The 6,000-nt window shown below is 50.0% G+C and overlaps 1 long non-coding RNA gene across 1 annotated transcript; it reads left to right on the forward strand.

Moving 5' to 3' along the window:
* Positions 1–4,524: 4,524 nt before the first annotated feature.
* Positions 4,525–5,221, forward strand: LOC146765757 (uncharacterized). Its single transcript, XR_014949522.1, has 3 exons — positions 4,525–4,639; positions 4,947–5,000; positions 5,101–5,221. It is a non-coding gene; the product is annotated as an uncharacterized LOC146765757 (long non-coding RNA).
* Positions 5,222–6,000: the final 779 nt, after the last annotated feature.

The following is a 6,000-nucleotide window of genomic DNA, read 5'->3' on the forward strand; positions in this document are numbered from 1 at the left end:
CACTGCATCTCGCTGTAATTATGGTTCCATCATTGTCTTGCCACAGAAACATCTGCTGTCTCCACTTCCCTATTTCTTTGGAGAATTTCGTGGATCTCGATGCCCTTCTATTTTCCATGACATCTCAGTGTACACAGCTGTTTCTCTTGCATTCCCCTGTCTCTCCATCTACCTCTTTTTTTCCTATCAGCATCTCCAATGCATTTGGAATTCCAGCTCATCTGCTTATCAAATCAATATCTCGCTGTCGCCTCTGCGCCGCGGCCGCTGGGAACGCGGCGCGGGCCCCCCACTGCTGGGCTGCCTTCCCTCTGAGCACAGGGCGTCCCCAGCTCCTGCCTGGAGCCCTTCCTTTCCTCACTGCACATTTTAAAGTTTCCTCAGGCTCTTTATTTTGATTGTGTTGTACCCTTGGGCTGCCAGGGTCTGAGGCCCATCAGTGCTGCGGCTCCTGAGCAGCGATGTGCCTTGGGATGGATGGATGATGGATGGATGAATGGATGGATGGATGGATGATGTTGCCACTCAGGGTGGTGTCACTGCTGGTTGCTAATGACAAAGTAAGCAAAGTTGGAGTGTGTGAGGAGCTGTGCTGGGGCAGTGAAGGGACTGGAGAAATACAGGCTCAGCTGCTGATTTTCTGTGACCTTGTTGAAAGAGCATGGGGTCCATGAGAGTGATGAAAAGAGATACTTCAGGTTTTATTCTGTTCTGACACCTTTTATTACTAGGACTTTACTCATATACCTATTCTCTTAAAAACTATTAATTAAAAAATCAGTCCTATAGCTGCTGCAAAATGACTAATAAAATGCTGGAATATGACAGGACCTTAAATCTCTGCTTTATTCTCTGTCTGAAAAGTACGCATCCCAATTCTTCACCTTCCTCTCTGTCCCACCTGCCTGTGTGGCAGGACCCCAGCCTGGCACAGGGCACTCCATGAGACTGCAGCAAAATTAATCCTGAAAATAATGGATTTTTGTTATTTTAGTCACCTTCAACCCATGGTCTGTGTACATCTGAGCTAATAATATCCTATTCTTGCAGGGTTTTGCAGAAGTTTGGCTCCTGGAAGGTGTGACAGAGGAGTGGGGAGCAGGTAGGGAGCTGGTGGAGATAAACAATCACATAATGACTTCATAGATAGATGGAAATAACATCATGTTTGTATCACAGCTTTTCCTCTTGCAGGGGTATGTTTATGCAGAGCTGAGTTTTATACAGATCTGCATTGCATGTGGGTGCTTGTACCTAAGTAGGGCTGCGAAATCATGGATTAAGGGTTCTAGTCATCCAAAAGGAGGGATGTGGCAGTTGGAGTGGATAATGACTCCCTGATTGGGGAGGAGAAATGCTCCCATGGAGATGGGAAGCAGAAGGTTTGGTGAGGATTCAGCTCTGTATCCTCACCCAGGCGGAGATGTCGGAGCATCACCAATTCCTGTTCCTGGGGACAAGGCCAGGACACCTTCCCCTGGGCTTTTGCACCTCTACAGGGAGAGGTGCACAGGAAGGCAGAGCAGCAGTTTGGCTCCAACATGGAGGCTCAGGTGTTGGGCCAATCATGGATCTGGAATGGGCCAAATCAGAGCAAAGGAGTGGGAATTGCATTGGGAATAAATGTTAGAGGGAATAATCTGCATCACTTAATGCTCCAACAACTCTGAAATAATTGGCTGTTTCCTGTCCATATCCAGAAGAGCTAAAGTGTTCTCCCTGTTGCCTTTTGCCTGGTGATCTTCCAGAGACCTGATTGTCTGCCTCTCCCTCACCCTTTACCTCCTGGGCCCCCCTCCCTCAAATTTCTCCCAGAGTTTGTATTTTTCCCCCAACAATGTCTCTAAAGAATCACAAATGTGTAACGTGTGTCCCAATGCCTGGATTTTAATAACGTGCAGCAGCCCCCATCAGCACAGGCAATTTCACATTCAACACATTATTGCTATTTAAAGCGCCGAGGTATAAAAATGATTGGCAATCCAGCTCTGCCAGCCCGCGCCGCCGCTGCCAGATTGTGATTTTTAATATTGGCTGCTCTGCGCAGTCGTTCCCTCACCTTTGACTTGCAGATTTCCCAACGTCAAAATAGCAAAATCATTTTGGGTTGTACCAGGCACATTGCTTGCTGCTGAAAAGAAGCAATTATCATTAAATATCCCCCTGGCTGGATGTACACAGACACACCCACCCAGGCTGGGGCTGCTCCGTGTTTCCAGCCGAGCGTTTCTCCAGCTTTGCAAATATCCTTTACCTGAGCTGCTGGATTTTGGGGGGCGGGGGGCCATGGGCAGGTGGGGTATCGTGTCTCTGTTGTGGTTATGGAGGAGGGAGGACGCCAGGATTCATCCCAGAGGTGCTGCTCCACAAGGGATGATGATTTTCGTGTTCCCAGGGCTGTGACAGAGACCTCACACAGAGCCCAGAGGTGTTTGTTGTGTCAGGGCTGTTCCCATTAACGTGTTGCTCTGGGTTAATGTACAGTGTGAGTAAATATTGGAGAATTTAAGAATTTCTGTTGGAGGCAACCTCACCCTGCTTACCTTGAGGTGACCAGGAAATGGCCCTTCCTACATGAACACACTGAGTTAATGGCCCTGGCGAGTTCTCTGTGTGCCACATAAAATCCAGTGAACACGTGACAGGTGGGTAATTCTCTTCTGCTGTTGCTTTCTGAGGTCCCTTCTCCAGGCCTTGCTGCAGGGTGGCTGGAGGAAGGCAGGAGCATCCTCATGCTCAGCTCTGCTCAAGGAGCTGTGCAGGGAGCAGGAGCCACAGGGGGGTCCCTGGGGCAGGCACTGGGAAGAGCTGGGGCTGGGATGAGCTGGGAGGAGCTCACCAGCCCTGTGACATTAAACAGTGGCCTTTCCCTCTTCTAAAAATACCTTTTCCCTCTTGCTCCCCACAACAGTAGAGGAGACATGTGCCAAATACACCTGCTCCAGGCAGCTTTGGGGACAGGGAAGAGGAAATCTTTTGGGAGACCCTGGGGAATTCCTGGTGCCTTGTGCAGATGTGGAGTGAGCAAAGCCCTGGGAAAAGGCAGCCCCTGGAGCCAGGAAGCAGTGGCAGCACTTTGTCACCATATTTACACTTCCACTTGCCCAACAAGAAGCGTTTGGCTCTCCTCCACTTGTGGAAGGGATTAGCTACTTCATAACATCTAGACAAGATAATCTCTCCAATTTTGCTTGGAAGAAGTCCCTGACAAAGAGCAGCAAAGCAACAATAATGCCAGATGAAACAGTAATTGAGTTTGCCTTCTTATTACTTTCTCAGCAAAGTTTGTGTTGGTTTGAATTTTATTTTGTTGTTGTTGTTGGTACAGAACAGCAAAACACTGTCCCTGGGGTGATTCAGACCAGAGAGTCCCATCTTTGGTGAACTGCAGCCACACAAGGAGGTAAGCAAAGAGGGGAGGGGGAATGACTGCAAAAAGTTACGTGCAGTGTAAGTAAAGTTACACACTCCATCCTCACTGGAGCAGTGCTGCTCTGATGGTGCAGCACAGTAATACCCCATGAGAGCCACAGAGCTTTAGTGCTGCATCAATCCAAAATGGCTCAGCCAGGAGGAACACGTCCAGGGGCCTCTGCCACTCCAGCTATGTATTGTTCAATTTCCCCAAGGTTTTCCTTCCCTTGAAAGGGCACCCTAGTATGAAAGAGCAGGAAGAATAGCTCCCGAGGCCTCCGGCGTGGGTCCCCGATGGTGCAGGGAGTTTCATTTGCACAGGTGAAGCTGAAGTGCTCCCAGGTGCCAGCGAGGCAAATGTCACCTCCTGGAGCGCTGCTGGACCGTGGGCTGGGCACGGCTGCTGGCTCAGCCCAGACAGCCCCAGCTCAGCGCCTGCTCCTGCAAAACTGGGCAAGCAGTGGTGCATGCAGGAGTTTGCTGCTACTGTGTTACCCCACCAATGTTTTAAGGATAATCTAAGAAGCTGCTGTCAATCCTGGCCTCAAAGCAAAACGCATCATCCTTGTTTCCCTTCTCTGCTTGCTAAATGATAGCCATGTATATTTTTAAGGGGATTGTTCTTTGGATTCTTTTTATTTGTCACCCGTATCAAAGCTCTAAAGGTCACATTTTTCGAGTTCTTTCCTTGGGGCTTCAAAGACTATACATTTACTTTAAACAAAAACTAAAAACCCAGCAATTTTAGAAAACCACACCCAGGGACTCGGGAAAGCTCTAAATATTGCTGCCAAAGCCCAGGGCTCTCAGCTCAGCTTAAGAGCAGTTTGCTTTTGCTTCACTATAACCAGTCTGTAAGTGTATTTACACTTAGAAATTGCACGTTTGTGATTGTGCCCGTCTGTAAGCAAGTTGTGACAAGCAAGTGTTGAGTGCCCAGTTCTTATTTCAGGCAGTTAAATGTTTGGTCCTGCTCGCCCCATCTCCAGGCTGTGCACCACTCCCTCATCCCTCGGGAACACAAAGGCCCCAGGTGGAGCAGGGATGTCACCTCAGGGCTGTGGCAGTGCCACGGAGCAGGCACCGGTGCCAGTCTGACCTGGCTGGGAGCCACATCCAGGACAACACGTGGTGCCCAATCTGGCATCGAGGCAGAGGGGAGGGAGATGGTGCCTGACCCAGCTGAGAGACTTGCGAGCAAAATTAACCCATCAACGTCACTTGGGTAAGTCTGAAGTGGCAGAGTGACTTCATTACAACGCAGTGCTCCATGTGGGATCCCAGCCTTTCTTCCTTCAGTGTCTGGAGCCTGGAAGCTGCTTCTGCTGGGCTGTCAGCTGGGCCTCGCACAGGTTTTCATACAGTTCTCAGTGTGAGCATTAAGCAGGTGGATGAGCCTGGAAGGGAAATGAAGGGCCTAAAGATCTGGATCCAGCTGAGAAGGAGCAAGGGGAACATTGTTACAGACCTTGTCACCCAAAATCTCTTGGATCTTGCTCTCCTGACAAAGCTTGTTCTAATTATTTGCATAGCTTGATCTTGACATCAATGGAAACTCCAGCTGGATTTCGGCCAAGAAAGGACGGGTATGTCAGGGCCAGTTGCTTAATTATGTTTATAACTAAATTGCTGCAGTACATCTTCACTTCCTCGAAAGTCATTTTCCTCTGCTCTTTAATTTCATAGAACAATATGAAAGACATGAATCTTCATGAAACTCCTCTCCTAATGCAGCAGAGACTCCACAGTGTTTGCAGGCTTTGCTTTTCATCACAAGAGGTCCCAGGGGAGGTTCAAGGTAGGATCCTTGCCATCCCGGCTCAGCAATCACAGAAAGCCAAATAAATAAAGCAGGAAGTTGGCAAAGTCCTGATTCAGCAAAGGCAGAACCACAAGTTCAGCATTAACCTCTGCTTAAAATGATTTGGAACAGAAGAGTTAATCTCATGGCTGCCCAAAAGTCAGACCAGGAATCCAGGGCCTTGACAAGTCAGTATATCAGTGCTTTAAATCTAGTGGGAGAGGGTGCTTAAAGCTGAGGACTCTTAAATATGGGGAAAGCACTTTCCCTGGTAGGAGGTAGTAATTCAAAGAATGGTTTCCAGTCCATGGCCAGACGTAGTGGTCAGGTGTGATTTTGGCCAGGCGCTGATGCCCTGAGTGTGGCTGATGTTGGATGGGTGACTCCAGGGGAGGCGGCCCCAGCAGCTCCTCCTCACCCCCATCCCTCTGTGGGGAGGCTGGAGATCCCTGGGCAGTGCGGGGAAGGCTGGGGACTGGAGGGGTGTGAGAGCAGCAGCTCAGCCAGGGGCTGCAGAGCTCCCCCTGCTCTCCAGCAGCACCTCTTGGATGGGGCAAGGGCCCATGTGGATCACCATACCCTGCCAGGGGAGGATGCAGGCTGTGCCCTTCGGGCTGCAGGGGTGACACTGGCTGGGAGCAGAGGGAGGGAGTGCAGCACGCCGCCCGGAGAGGTGGGTTTGCAGTTTAAACGTGTGAGACAGCCCCGGAGGAGGAGGCATGATGCTCTCCCAGCTCCAAACGCGCCCGGCACAGCCCGGCTCCCTCGCTCTCCGTGCTTATCTG

Source organism: Lonchura striata, chromosome 19 (assembly GCF_050655825.1).
Source record: "Lonchura striata isolate lonStrDom1 chromosome 19, ASM5065582v1, whole genome shotgun sequence".
Classification (NCBI taxonomy): domain Eukaryota; kingdom Metazoa; phylum Chordata; class Aves; order Passeriformes; family Estrildidae; genus Lonchura; species Lonchura striata.